The sequence below is a fragment of the Fukomys damarensis genome, unplaced genomic scaffold (genome assembly GCF_012274545.1).
Source record: "Fukomys damarensis isolate Sample0158 unplaced genomic scaffold, DMR_v1.0_HiC HiC_scaffold_23, whole genome shotgun sequence".
NCBI classification, from domain to species: Eukaryota; Metazoa; Chordata; class Mammalia; order Rodentia; family Bathyergidae; genus Fukomys; species Fukomys damarensis.
The window spans coordinates 19125713-19141964 of record NW_022900935.1 but is presented as its reverse complement, the minus strand read 5'-3'; the positions used below and the strand labels follow the sequence as shown (position 1 = coordinate 19141964).

Sequence of the window (16252 nt, the reverse complement as noted above, 5' to 3'; positions counted from 1 at the left end):
GACAACTCAGGGCAATATACAAATACTGTGTGGTCATGGAGCAAAGCAGAAGCAGCAATACGGAGATGTGACTCTTCGTATACTAACCTGAGCGAGTGGAGAAACTTAGCAATCATAACTACGTGTGAGCAACAGGCAGGGGAATTATGGAGTCTACTGCCCTGCAATTCTGTATCAATTACTCTATCTGCTAGAAGCAACAAGAATTTATACCTGAAAAAGTCTCACATATTCAGCTGTCACAAGTAACTAAGAGTCCAGAGCAAAGGGCAGCTGGACATCTACTTCCTCTCACACGTTCTATTCACCACTCAAAACATGGGATTTATAAAGAAAAGTCCTTGAGCAGAGGGAAAAATAAGGATCTGTTTTCTTCCTCCACCCTGTTTACAAGACAGTTACCAAATCCCTCAAAATCTAACAAGCAGCTGGGAAGAGCACCAAGAGGATAAAGTTAAGAGACATAGGTGAATTAGGCATAGTGATACATGAGTGTAGTCCCAACACTCAAGAGGTGGAGGCAAAGAAGTGCTTGAGTCCTGGAGGTGGAAATCAACCTGGACATCACAATAAGATCCTGTCTCAAAAATTTAAAAAATAGCCAGATGTGATAAACCATGCCTATAATCCCAGCACTCAGGAGGCTGAGGCAGGAGGATTGCCCCAAATTCAAGGACAGCCTGAACTACAGAGCAAGACCCTGTCTCAACAAACACACACACACCCACACACACACAGCCCCCAAAACAACAACAAAAAAAGTTTTTTTAAAACAAAAAATCAAGAGAGATGCAAGAAACACAGAAAGACAAGCAGACAGATACAGGTTTTACAAAAAAAGAAAAAAGTTTTTTTAAAATAAAAAATCAAGAGAGATGCAAGAAACACAGAAAGACAAGCAGACAGATACAGGTTTCATTCTACCACTGTTATTTTAGCTTTGGAACTTTGGCAAGCAGTCTAATCTTTACTGTTTCCTAACCTACTAAATTAGTTTAACAACTTCTAGTTTGTGATGTTACTGCAAAGAAAAATGAAATACTGCATGTATAAAATGCTTAGCGCAATGTGTGGCACAGAATAAATAAGTAAAACGATAGTAACAGTAAATAGCAGCAACAGTGGTGTGTCATGGTGGTAGCAGAATTGTTAACATCTACCCAGCACTCGCACTGTTCTCGTATATGATTATTAACCATAATAATACCATCTCTTAATAAGCTTCAGGTTGTATTAATGGCTAACTACTCATTATAGCACCTTTATCAATCAATGAATATTATCAAGTAGACACTCATAGACACAAAGAATGGGCCCAAATTGGGTCACACAGTAATTTAGCAAGATCCTGTCTCAAAAAATAAAAGATGAAAAGGGTTGGAGATGTAGCTTAGTACAAAGGCAGCACTGGGTTCCACCACTGTGGAAATCAATTTGGAGATTCCTACAAAAAACTAAAACTAGAGGTTTCATTTAACCCAGTTATTCCCCTTCTTGGTATCTTCCTGCAAGAATTAAAAACACTGGGCTGGATATTTAGCTCAGTAGTTCCAGTGCTTGCCTCGTAAGCACAAGGGCCCAAGTTTGATACCTGGTACCAAAAAAAATTAAAAAAAAAAAAAAGCATTAAAAGCATACCACAGCAATATAGGCACACCCACATTTACAGCAGCACAGTAATAGTTAAATGACCATCAACAGATGAATGGATAAAGAAGATGTGGTTTTTTAATGCAATGGAGTACTACTCTGCCATAAAGAAGGATATGCCTGAGACATTTCTAGCTAAATGGGTACCCTGAGACCATACTCTTAAGTGAAATTGAACACATGTTTAAATGCCGCATTGTTTCTCTGGTGTGAGATACTGAAAGTATAAGTAAGGATCAAAATGTATAACAGATACTGGAAAATGGGAAGAAAATGTTCAAATGAAGAGAAAAAGGGAAGGAGGAAGGGAAAGCAAGGGACAAGAATAAAAAGAATAGAAGGAAAAACTGAAGCAAAGCTTTTGTAAATAAGGAGGGAAAGAGGTTGAAGGGAGAAAAAGGAAATGGAAAAAAAGAAGCAAGATATATCATGTAAAGGTACAAATTCCCTATGATGAATGTTATCATTATGTACATCTATTTTTTTGGTATTGGGGATCGAACTCGGGTCCTTGCGCTTGCAAGGCAGGCAGTGGCACCACTGAGCTAAATCCCTGGCCCTTATCATTATGTATATCTAAAATGTACTAATAGAAAAGTTAATACTTTTTTTAAAAAGCCTCTAGTACTGCAATAAACAAAAAACCACCCAAACCAATATTCCACAATTTGCAAAGCTAAAGTATCTACTTCCTAATACGCTATTTTACTTGAACATAGTTATAACATCTGTCTTAATACTCTTACCCATTAATTCCACCATCTGATATTTCTGAGTCTGTTTTCTATTACTGTTAACTGATCTTCCTCCTAGTTATGGATCATAGCTGCTGGAACATCTTGTAACTTTTTTTTGTTTTTTGTGGTACCAGGAATCAAACTCGGGACCTTGTGCTTGCAAGGAAGGCAGCGGAACTACTGAGCTAAATAAATCATTGGCCCACATCTTGTAACTTTTGATGGAATGTTGGACATTATTTTACACTGCTAAGTGTCCAACAATGTTGCCTTCAAGAGTGTTGGGCTTTGTTCTGGTAGGCAATTAAACGACTCTTGGTTCAGTTTGACAGTTCTGAGGCTTGTTTTCAAGATTTGTGCAGACAGGTCTAGAGGAGTCTTTAGGGATATTTTAGCTCCAGCACTAAAATACGACCATTCTAGGTCTCTACTAAGTACCCTAAGGGGGCCATGTGGATTCTACTCTGGATGGCAAAAACAAACACTTTGCTGCCCTGGGAACTAGTTAGTTAGCTCATAGCTTCCTGGTCAGTTTCACAAACTGCCTGGAGTTTGATCCTGCAGTATGTGTATCAGTCAGCAGACTCAAGAAGAACCTATGGAGATTCCCATGCAGAATGATTTTTCTGCATAGCTCTTTCCTCTCCAGAACCCTGCCCCACACCTTCCAGCCCCTTAGCCTCCCTTAAACTACAGTATCTATCTGCAGTACAGAAGACTGCTTGGAATCCCTAATCCTTACCCATGATTCAAAATATGCATCTGGACAGAGAGAGTCAGGGTAATCACAGGGCTCATCTTTACTTCCCTTTTCCCAATGATCACAGACTTGGGTTTCCTGTTTAAACCAAGAATAATTTCTATTCTCGTTTCCCACCCCATGTTAGTGGTGGTACTGGGGACTGAATCAAGGACCTTTGCAGTGAGCTCTATTTCCAGCCCTTTTTAAATTTAATTAATTTTTTTTTTTGAAGGAGGGCTTGCCATGTAGTGTTGTCTAAGCTGGTCTTGAATTTGCAATTCTTCTGCCTCAGCCTCCTAAGTATCTGAGATTACAGGCTTGTGCCACCACCTTGGCAAGGTATTGTTAAAATTCTTGAAGTCTGATTAATTTGAATTTCTCTTCAATAAGTACATACCAGGGTATATGTTTAAGGGGGAAAAGCTGTCTTGAAATCAAATAAACTGCAAATAAAATTGGATTATCATCACCATAAGCATGTAACTACTTGAACAAAATTTAATTTTCTGAATACCCACTATTAAAAACAACAGGGGGGCCGGGGATTTAGCTCAGTGGTTCTGCCACTTGCCTTGCAAGCACAAGGACCCGAGTTTGATCCCCGGTACCAAAAAAAAAAAAAAATAGGGCCGGGGATTTAGCTCAGTGGTGCCACTGCCTGCCTCACAAGCACAAGGTCCTCAGTTTGATTCCCAGTACAAAAAAACAATAACCATTATTTTTCTTTTTATTTATTTATTCACACTGACACATAATTGTAAAAATTTATGGAGTACAATATGTTGTTTTGAGAGCTGTAAACATCGCGTAATGACCAACAGGGTAATTTAACATATCTATCACTTCAAATATTTTATCATTTTTTGTAGTGAAACGTTTAACACCTTCTAGTTATTTTGAAATGACTGTTAACTAGAGTCATACTATTGGGTAAAATTTAGAAATTACAATCACAGTGCATAACGTGACTCACAAAGAAAGTCTTTTACAACTTAAATAGGAAAATATTTTGTAACAAATAGCTTCAGTCAATCCCAAGCCCCCAATGGATCAGACCATGTCCAAGGCAAAGGTCTCAACACAAACTAATCAAGTTTATTACTATACTTTATTTCCATGTTCAGTTATAAAAGCATGTTACCCTTGCTACATAGCAGAGCTCTCTGAACTTTCCATTTGGAGTGCTGTCTGATTCATGAATGGTCTTTGCTCAAACTGTTAGATTTGACTAAAACTAACTTTCTTTCTTTCTTTCTTTATTGGGGTACTGGGGATCGAACTTGGGACCTTGCGCTTGTGAGGCAGGCAGCGGAACCAGGGAGCTAAATCCCCGGCCCTAAAACTTAAAAAACAAAACAAAACAAAAAAAACACTGTAGGTACCAGAAATGCAAGACACTCAAACTTCATTTTTCCCCCAAAGAATTAGCAGGTATGTATTATGTTTCTTTTAAAATAATTTTATTTCATTGATTATTTTTAGTTTTAGTTGCTAGACTGTCCAAAACTGTAATCTTGCCTTTTCTATCTTCTGAATTAGGAAGTTTAACGCTATCCATGGTGACTTCACAGGTGATACATTCATCCTCCTCTTTGGACTCTGACCTGTCCTTCCAATGATCTGGGAATTCTTCTGAACTATCTTCCTCTTTTGAATTTTCATGACTCATCTCAAGACCGCATCCATGTGTATACCTTTGCCAAGGGTCCCATCAATATTTTTAATACAGTATTGAAACAACCAAGCTGAGCAGCTTCCATTTCTTAGCTTTTCACTGACCTGTGCCACCTGGCCCAAAGTCAAGAGTGCTTTAAACACTGAGACCGAGACCACACCCCCGCCCTCGCCCCTGCCCCCAGCACTCCTGGGAGAGGGACAAAAAAATCCAAGGGGTGGGAGGCCCACCCACTTCATGGAGAACCTCCACACCTCTTCATCCAGCCCCGCTTTTCTTTTTCAAAGCTAACATTTATTTGGGTGCTTACTACATAAAATAATATAAATAAATAAATAAACTTGGTGAACCCAAAGGCTAGTTATTTTGGGGGTTTTTTCAATTTTTTTTTTTTTTTTGAGACAGGGTCTTACAATGTAGTTGAGACTTACCTGGAACTCACTATGTAGCCCAGGCTGGTCTCTCACAGCGATCCTCCTGCCTCAGCCTCCCGAGTGCTGGGATTACAGGCGTGCGCCACCACGCCCAGCCCTATTTTTGGTTTTTTGAGACAGCTCTCACTAAGTAGTTCAGACTGGCCTTGAACTCACTATGTAGCCTAGGGCTGGCCTCAAACTCATGGCAATCCTCCTGCCTCAGTCTCCCAACCATGTGAGCCACCATGCCTGGCTTGACTTTAAGCTAATCCCTGAGCTTCATCTGTACGGCTCATCATCTAGAAAATGAAGAAAATACTTGTTTTGAGGCTAGTTCTAAGGATAAAATGATAAAACATACGCCTTCTATAGGGTACCTAGTGCCTAGCAGGTACTTAGTAACTGGCAGCTAGCAATATTACTAATTCAAAAAAATGCTGGGCTGGGGATATAGCTCAGTGGTGCTACCACCTGCCTTGCAAGCATAAGGACCTGAATTGGATCCCTGGTAAAAAAAAAAAAAAAAAAAGAATGCTGAGTTTGTTTGGACTCACCTCCTTGAATAAATAATGAAAGTTTAGACTAATGAAATAGTCTAAGGCCAAATTAAATAACAATAAGCATTGTACAAGAACTCTCCTAACTGGTCTTTGCTTCTCTTTAGTTTTAGTAGATGTGAAGCAATCGGTAGGCCTTTTACCTTCTGAAATGTGCTGCTCTCCATGAAGTATGGAGAGAAATATGAAGGAAAATTACATTATGCCAATTTTAAGTCTTCCAACAGAATATCAGCCTTCCAAATCATGGTGAAGAACCAACATGGTGGCTGGAGGTGTCGCTCAGGGGTAGAGGGCTTGCCTGGCATGCACAACAGGGGTCCCAAATTCCAGCACTGCCCCCTCCAAAAAAAAGTCAATACAGCATTTTAATTTTATATACAAAACAGTCTCAAAGGGATCATTATCTGGATTGTGACATATCATTTTAAAAACAAACAGATGGGCATCGTGGTGTTTGCCTAGTCCTAGCACTTGGGAGGCTGAAGTAGAAGAGCTGAGCCTGGGCAACACAGCAGGACCCTATCTTAATAGACATACACTCAGAAGCCCAAGACAAATGCCACCATTTCTAAGAAGCCTTGACTTTTCTAGTCTGAAGTTATTTCTCCCTCTCCCAAAGTACCAAAAAGAAAGACCTCTTATGGTAATCACTATATTCTACTTTGTAGAACAGATTTTGGGATATACAACTCTCAAAACTGAAAAAAAAAATCTAAACCAGTCAGATAGTAGTAGCAACAGCGGTAAGCTGGAGCCAAGGACAGGATATTTACTTATTTATTTAGTATTGGGACCGAACCCAGAGCCTTCACACTGAGCTGTGTCCCCAGCCCATTTTTATTTTTGAGACAAGGTCTCGTTAAATTGCTTAGAAACTTGCAATGAAGCTGGTATTCTTATATATAGTAGTACTTCAGTTCATGAACTTAATACATTCTATGATTCTGGAAAAGATGGCAATGTTTGTGTTTGTGCAGGAAAGATGGTTGCAATTGTGTTCATCACCTGATGCAGAGCTTGCAAACAAAAACAAAATTTTGTCAAGCAAAAATGCTCATGAACAAAGGTACCACTGTATATGCAATTTGCATTCTGTGGTATCTGCTCAATAAATATTTTTAAACTTCTAAAATGTACCATATATTTATCCACATTTTCTTGAATATCTTTAACTCTCAAAATAATTCTGCAAGGAAGTCACAGGCATTCTGATTTCATAGATGAGAAAACTAAAACTCAGAGTGGTTCTGTAACTTTATCAAAGATACATATATTACTTTTTTTTTTTTACATACATTACTTTTAAACCCAGGTGCATCAGTGTTCAAAGTTCATGCTCTTTCCATGACATACTGCTCACCATAAAACAACCAAACCAAGAAGTCAGAAAAATATGGCTGTTTCTCTTCACATACAAGTGCCACCCAAGCCCTAGACTAGAATATTTCTTGTTTAAGAAGAAGAAGAAAAGACTGCATGCTAGCACAGGAAAGCTTCCTGACATATTTACCATGGAATGGAAATGGTGTTAATGAGGATAACACACTGCTTTTTCTCTCTCTACATCCAATTTTAGCCAGCTGCTCAGGGGCTTCACATCTTTCACTTTAAACAACATAAACACTGGCTCATTTAAAGTGCCAGCCTCAGTTAACATGTTCAGATGCTACAGCTTTTCAAACACACCCGTGTTTTCTAACAGCTAGGCATTTGGGGTTCCTATCACTTCTGATGGGTTACTTTTACCTACCAGGTCCCAAGAATCACTTTAAGTTTCATTCTCTGTTCACTGTTTAACTGTTCAGCTCATCAAATCTTGTGATCAGGGACATTTTCTTCAAGCGTTTAATCTTTTTTTTAAAAAACAATGAATCAAAACACATTCCTATGGGTAATTCCTAAAATGTATATTTTTAAATAATTTTCTTTTTACTCCTTTTTTAAAAAGCACAGTTGTTTTTCCTATTTAGCCCAAGTCAAGATAATTATATCAGAAGTGAGTTTTCCCCCATCTCTTTCTGCATATAGGGAATACTGAATAGATAAGTCTTTTTTAATTATTAAATGTAAATAGCTCATTAAATGTAATCCAATTACTTTAATTGTAAAAAGGAAGTAATTACAATATGTACATGTATTCTTGTCTGGCAGACTTAATATCTTAAATTAATCTTTCAGTACTAATATTTTAAATTAACCTTTGACATTAGAAAAATCCAAGAAACTGATGTCTCTTTTTAAAAATATATGTATAAAGCTTTACTTTATGGATACTGGTTAAGATTTTACCCACAAACAATTTTAGCTGGGAACAGTCCACTCTCACAGGAAGGAAATTATACACTACCTGCCCAAACTGAATTGGTACTTCTTGTCTACCATAAATCATGTTTAAAGGGTTGGTTTTAAATTCTAAAATCTTACTGGGGCAAAAAGTCAAGAGACGAATTCTGTGGCATTCCAATGATCACAAAAGCTTTACTTGGTAGATGATCTCCCTCTCTTTCTCTCTCTCTCTCTTTTTTTTTTTTTTGGTACCTGCGATCAAACTCAGGGCCTTGAACTTGCAAGGCAGGTGGCAGCACCACAGAGCTAAATTCTTGGCTCAAAAGCTTTACTTGGAAAGACAATTCTATGACAAAATTTATTAGAAGAGTGTTTTTGGTACAGTAGCCCCAACTTTTTTTGTTTTGTTTTGCTTTGCATGCACACCGCTGAGCTAAATTCCTAGCCCTTGTTTTTTGAGACAGTATCTCACTATGTACCTCATCTGGCCTCAAACTCAGGTGATCCTTCTGCCTCAGCCTCCTGAGTCCTGGGATTACAGGTGTGGTAACCTAATCTTTCTATTACCTAACTTATATTTTGTCAATACCAATCAGCTTCCTGGGACCACTCCCAAGCATTCTTCCTCCTCTCCAGTCTCCAGTCACTCAAATTTGCTGTTATCACATTTTCCCTCAATAGCCATCTGGTTCATTGGTTTTTTCCTCTCTTGGTGACCAATGGTAAATTATATAGCTAAATCTCTATGAAGTTTTGCAAATAGGTTCCACCACAGTCTGTGCACTGAAGAGCATTATTAGAATGGAGGGAAAAGGTTATGTAGATGAGGAATTAGGAAGAAAACAGCTCCAGGCCATGCAAGGTGGCATGTGCCCACTATCCCAGTTGCTATGGCAGCTAGGGTGGGAGAACTGCTGGAGCTCGAGTTCAAAGTCAGCTTGGGTAACACAGACCCCCACATTAAACAACAGCAAAAAAATAAAAGTAAAAGAGTACTGACTTCTGCTTTCTATTTCCTACCAAAATCTATCAATGAGTATTATTTTATTTATTTATTTTTTGGTTTAATGAGTATTATTTTAAATGAAAACGTTGGAAAAATATTATACCTACATTACCAATTTTTTTTTCAAACGCAGGAACTATGTGAATATATATGATGTCAATACTGTAACAAGGACCGTGCTTACATGGCACTTTCCCTCCAAAGTACAAAAGTTCTAGTTAAAGTATCATGTGTATTCAATAATTCTCAAGAGTTTCACTAAAACAGATCTTCCTGTTTAGACCTTGTATTACTAAGCTAAGTGTGCAGCTCTACCTTACTGATACCACTGTCCAAACCAATTTAATTAAAAATGGAGAAGCTGATTGTGCCTAACTCCCATGGTTATAGGATTGTAGCCAGGCTGAAGCCATTCCCGACTACAAAAGGCTGACTTCTGCCATCATCCATCCTAACCCTGAAAAGTTACTTTACGGTCCAAAACCATAGAGACATGGGTTACTGTGGGTTCCTTCATCCCAAATACAGTACTGTAATGTATTCTAAACAGTTACCAAGGTTAGCAAGAAGAATGGAGCCTGATTATCTGAAAAGTCTTTCTTTTTTGTTTTTTTTTTCTGTAGTGCCAGAGATGGAACTCAGGATACCTTGTGCCTGCAAGGCAGGTGTGGCACCACTGAGCTATGTCCCTGGCCCATGATATCTTAAATGACCATAATGTTCCAGCATTAAAATTCTACTAACACTAATCCTAACCCAGGTGTGGCAGTGCACTCCTGTAATCCCAGCTATTTAGGAGGCTGAGGCAGGTGGATTGCAGGATCCAGGCTACCCAGAGCAACTTAGTGAGACCCTGCTGTCTCAAAATAAAATAACAAGGGCTCAGAAAGGATATAGCTCAGTGATAGAACAGTGCCTAGCATGCATAAGGCACTCACTGGGCTCAATCCCCAGAACCATCAAAAAAAGAAATAATAGGCCAGGTGTGGTGGCTCACCCCTGTAATCCCAGCACTCGGGAGGCTGAGGCAGGAGGATCGCTATGAGTTCAAGACTAGCCTGAACTACATAGTGAGTTCCAGGTCAGTCTCAACTACATAGTGAGACCCTGTCAAAAAAAAAAAAAAAAAAGTAATTTTACAGGTAAAAGGTGTACCAGCAGCTAAAACTAAGCTCTTTTCAAAATTTCAATGATTCAAGTTTCATCTTGATAACACTGGTATTTTTTGTACAAAATATATCTTATTAGGACAGCTCTTGAAAGTAAAAAAGGTGTCTTTAAGTGCCTGCTGACCTAAAATTGCCATGTTCCATGCTTTAAAGGGATTGATTTTCTGGAAAGGACAATAAGATGCCAAATTCTGTTCAATGGAGATCAGAATACTACTTGGTGAACCTATTTTGCACCTGTGGAAGTAAAAGAATAAGACTGGCTCATATATGCCAGAGGGAGGATGGTATTTATGTGGGCTCTCCCTATGACCTCTTGGCAGCAAATGTGAAAAAGTCCTTTCTTGAGGCTAAGGGGTGGGCCCAGGACTTTCAACTACCCATTCAAGCAGGGTTACAATTCTCCTCCTCCATAATTAAGCTCCCTTTCCTACTCTCCATGCATGCATGAACTGCAGTGACATTGACATGGGGGCCTGACATTAGTCTTTGAAGGTCATTTAAATTCTCCTCCTTCTAAACTGCCTTAAAAGTGATACATCACCCATTCCACAATGCCTGAGTGTAGGGTTTGACTAGACAGTACTCAGAGCAGAATCACCTAAAGAATAGAGAAAGGGAGAGTTCCAAATTCAGCTAGCATGAAAAAGAATAAACCAAAGAAATAAAACATGCTAAAACTCAGTTGCTTAAAAGATAACACTAAGAGAAACATTAACACCTAAAAGTGGACAAATTAAAACACTTTTGTTTTCCCCCCGTACTGGGAACTGAATCCAGGGCTCTCACACAGAGCTACATCCCCAGTCCTCCACACACCCCCGCATTTTTTTTTCGGTACTGGGGCTGAACTCAGGACCTTGAGCTTGCAAGGCAGGCGGCAGCACCACTGAGCTAAATTCCCAGTCCCCTCTCTCTTTTCTGAGTGAGGTTCTCCATAAGTGGTTAAACTGCCCAGGCTGGGTTCAGATCTTTCATCCTCCTGCTTCTGCCTCCTGGAGTACTGGGATTACAGGTGAACACCACCACACCCCGCAGTGGAAGCACTTTTTATTGATAATCCCTTTTATTTAGGAAAGCAGAATGGTTCTTCACAATACAGCCCCTTTATATGGCTCCAATCTCATCTCCTGTCACTTCCTCATACACACTTCCTTCCCTGCAGGTCCATGGACTTTCCCAGGGCTCCCTGCTGCACCATGATGTTTTACCTCTACACTTTTGTTCAAATCTGATCATCCGCCACGATTCCCACCAACTTCTAAGGTCTTATGATAATGATTCAAATACAGTATCTGGTTTTCTGGGCTTTTTTTTAGTACAGAAAATTAAATCCAGGGCACCTAGTTATATCTCCAGCCGGAAGCACTCTACCATTGAGTTACACATCCCTAGCTTTTTATTTTTTGAGACTGGGTTTTGTTAAATTGCCCAGATTGGCCTGGAATTCATGATTTTATGATGATCCTGCCTTGGCCTCTTTTTTGGGGGGTACCAGGAATCAAACTTAGGGCCTTGCAACCACCAGGCAGGAACTGTACCACTGAGTTACATCCCCAGCCCTCAGCCTCCTAAATATGGGGTCACAGGCATGTGCCACTATGCTTGGCACAAAACATGCCCTGACAGACCTTGTCCCAGAGGAGTTTGATGTCCCTTCTCCCACATGCCACATTTTTCTTCTAAACTTCAATACCCCTTGTCTATGCCTATACCATCATACTAGATTAAAATCACTCATTTTCTTTCTTCCTCTCCCACTAGATTGTGAGCTTTCAGGGTGGTGATATTTTAGTCATCTCTAATTCTAGTGGCTACCACCACGGTGCATACCAACAGAATGCCTCGGAAATGTTATTAAATGAATGAAGCCACTGTTAGTGGTGGTTTTAGTTAGCCAATAAAAAGACAAAAATACGGAGAGTTACCTGGACTTCCAGTCCTATAGCATTTCTTCCCGAGGCAAGAGGAACAGCCCAAGTTCAGTCTCTTTTAGAATTAAGATTCGAATTTTTTCACATAGAAATAGGATCTACATATACTCTGCAAGCCCAGGAAAGCAATAAGGGGTCCAATCTGGAACACAGCAGAGCGAGGAGTTAAAAATTAGAAACCAAGGTTACCCTGACCAACATGAGCTATCTGCCACTTCCACTTTACTCATGTACCTCAAAGCTCTTACTAACATAAAGAGAGAAAAGTGAGTGTTATCAGCCAACAGAGAAAAATTACAACAAGACTAAGGAAGGTCAGAGTAGGAAGTAGAGAAATAAGCTTGTTTCCCTCCACTCAATATTTTCCCCCCGCCATGTATCCACACCCAATTACTTGCTTGCCTTTTCCCCCTTTAACTTCACCTACCTTTCCCCTTCCCTCATTTCTTTCCTCTATAAATACAGATAGAGACGGCTGGGGGGGGGTAAAAAAAAATATATATATATGTATGTATATATCAACGATAAAATATACGTAAGATTTGTATAAAGTGATAATCATTTGTTCATCAATAAGCCTATGTTGCTTAAGTAGGCACTGTGCCCCACACTGAGGGTAAAATTCAGTACTTTCCCTGTCCTCACAGAGCTTGTGAGCTACTGGAGGAGACAAAAAAGGGGGCCAGAGGTCAGGGATTTAGCTCAGTGGCACCACGCCTGCCTCCCAAGTGCAAGGTCCTGAATTCAATCCCTGCTACCAAAAGGTGGGGGGGGCAATACTCTGTGACAAATGTGACTACAAATGTTAAGTTCAAGGTGTTATTTATGGAGGTATACAGCTCCAGCTGAGGTGAGAGTGCTGTCATTTAAGAAAGTGTCTTAAAGGACAAATAAAGGTTGAGAGTGGTGGTACATAATCGTGACCCCGGTACTTCGGCAGGCTGAGGCAGGATTCAAAGTGCGAGCCTAGCCTGGGCAACTCAGGGATTTACCAACTCCCTCTCTCAGTTTTCTTTTCCCAGTCCATTCCACTTTTTTCCTTTTATTTTGTTTTTAACCAGCATCCAATTCATTTATTCATTTTATAAGTCCTTAGCAAGTTTTAAAAATATAAGAGAGAGAGAGGCTGGAAATGTAACTCAGTGCAAAAACCCTGGGTTTAACCCACCAGTACCAGAAAAAGGAAAAAGAAAGGACAAAAAGGCTAAGAGATGTTCCAGGCGGAGGGAGCCTGAGTGCAGCAGCAGTGTTCCAGGAACAGCAAATGGCTTGGCATGGCTGAAGTGCAGGAAGTCATGAGTGATGAGGCTAATAAGGCAGACAGAAGCCAAGGCACAGAGGGCCTTGTATGCTGCACTATATAGCACTCAGAGTGTGCTGAATGCTATAGGGAGCTATTTAAGATTGAGGCCAGAGAGTGACAGGATCAGATTTGCATTTAGAAAGCTCTCCCTGGCATCAGTGTGGAGAACGCACTCCATGAAGAAGTGAAAGACTGAGGCAGTAGTTCAAGCAAAAGCACTTCTAATTGATCGACAGAATCTACATAACGGAAGAGTTGCAACATAAAACAAAACAAGTACTCTGCACTGGGCCCACGACCAGATTCTGTGCTAATAAGCTTTTTACCTTGACCAATTAAATTACTTAACCTCTCTGCGCGTGTCTATATATAAAAGCAGAATGGGGGGGTGTACATGGGACTATTATAGGTGCCTTCAACCTTTAAAAATTACCTACAGATATATAAAACGTGCAAGATACAAAGAATTATGATACAGCAAGTACCAGTGTATCTACCACCCAGGTTAAGAATATTACAGGGCTGGGGACATGGTTCTGTGGTCAAGCACTTGCCTACCACAGATTCCCAGCAGTGTGCAGATGGATATTACCATTAGCTTAAATCCTCCTGCATGCCTCTTCCAAGACCATCTTCTTCTCTTGTACCTGGGGATAACCACTCTCTTGACATGTGATTTTACTGTCCCTTTTTCTTTATAGTTTTAATACATTTCTACCTGTGAACACTAGTCTCACATTTCTCAGCTTAATGCTCTCACCTTTCTTTCTTTTCTTCTTTCTTTCTTTTTCTTTGTTTCTCTTTCTCTTTCTTTCTTTTGGTTTTTTGAGACAGGGTCTCACTATGTAGTTGAGACTGACCTGGAACTCACTATGTAGCCCAGGCTGGTCTTGAACTCACAGCGATCTTCCTGCCTCAGCCTCAGGAGTGCTGGGATTACAAGTGTGCACCACCACACCTGGCTATTTCATCTTTTTTATTTGTGGTACTGGGAACTGAACCTATAGCCTACACTGAACTACATTCCCAGACCTTTTTATTTTGAGATAGGGTCTTGCTAAACTGTTAAATTGGAGCCAAGCAGGGTGGTACATGCCTGTAATCCCAGCAATTGTGAGGCTGAAGCAGGAAGATCACCACAAGTTCAAGGCCAGCCCAGGCTACATGTAGTAAGTTCAAACCAGACAGAACTACACTGTGAGACCCTGCCTCAAAAAATAAATAAAATAAAAGCCGGAGATTTAGCTCAGTGGTTCTGCCGCCTGCCTCAAAAGCGCAAGGACCTGAGTTCAATTACTGGTACAAAAAAGATAAAAATTGCCTCAGCCTCTTAGTATCTTAAGATTATAGGTGTACACCACCATACCTGGCTATGACTCTCATTTTTTTTTTAATTTTGGAGACAAGGTCTCACTATGTAGTTCAGGCTTGCGTTGAACTCACTGAGATCCTCCTGCCTCAGCCTCCCGATTGCTACGATTAGGTGTGTGCCACTACACCCAGCAACTCTAATCTAATGCATATATTCTGCAAACTTTTCTCTCTAGTTTGTTGTTCTTGAGATTAATTTATGTTGCTATAACTGCAATTTATTCATTTTTCACTGCTATACAGCTATTATATGAATTATGATTTACTTATCTAATCTCAAATTGATGGACAGTTTGGATTTTTTTGTTTATTGTCAAGTGTTGCTATTGCTTTTTTACAGGGAGGGGTGCATTACTAGGAACTGAACCTAGGGCCTCAGATTGATTATATCCTCGGTCTTTTTTTTGTGCTAATGACTAAACTTGGGAACTTAACGCTTGCCAGGCAGCTGTGGCGCCACTGAGCTAAAATCCCTGGCCCTCTCAGCCCTTTTTTGAGACAGGGTCTCACTAAATTGCCCAGGCTGGCCTCAAAGTTACAATCTCCCTGTCTCAGCTTTCCAAGTAGGTGGGATTACAGCCATGTGCCAACTCACCCAGCTCTGAACATACACATCTTCAAACATAAGACATGCCAGGGACGGGACCTAGGGAGGACATGCTGGGCAGGCATTACACCCCTGAGCTGTATTCTCAGCTGCAGCACTCCTGCTTGCAGGGTTCCAGTTACTTTATTCTTTGCCAACATTTTTTCAGGGTTTAATTTTTGCCAGTTTGATGGATGTAAAACCAGTCTTTCACTGTGGCTTTAATTTGCATTTCCCTGGTTACTAGTGAAGCTGAGTATCCCCAATATTTTTTCTACAAAAGAGCTATTTTTTTTATTTCTTCAAAACACTGAAATCAAGCTTCCTTTCTTTCTTTCTTTCTTTTGGTACTGGGTATCAAACTCAGGATCTTGCACTTGCAAGGCAGGCTCAGTGCCACTGAGCTAAATCCCTGGCCCTCAAGCTCCTTTTCTGAAAGCTGGGAATGGCTAGGGTATGTGGTAGCAGCTGCCTCCCAAAATTAACTTTTTTAAAATTTAAGCTTACTGGTACATTTTAGGTATACATTATGATCACATTCATCAGTGGGAATTTGTACCTGTACACAATATATATTGGTCCCCCCCATCCCTCCCAAATTAACTCTTTGGGCATTAAGTTAAAACTATTTGATCTAATCTCAGACACATCAACCACTTGACATAGACGCAAACCTCAAAATTTTTATCTGAGAAGCTAGGAATGTCAGAAGGACTGAAGTTGAGACTGAGAAAAACCAGAGAAGTCATCAGGACAATATGTGGTATTTAAGGCCTTTCAATACTTGACACCAAATCTTCTTCAACCTTCTTTCCAG

At 40.0% G+C, this 16252-nt stretch overlaps 1 protein-coding gene across 1 annotated transcript in view; it reads right to left on the bottom strand.

Moving 5' to 3' along the window:
* Positions 1-16252, bottom strand: part of Wasf2 (WASP family member 2) — a 71063-nt gene that overhangs the window by 28479 nt on the left and 26332 nt on the right. The window lies entirely within an intron of this gene.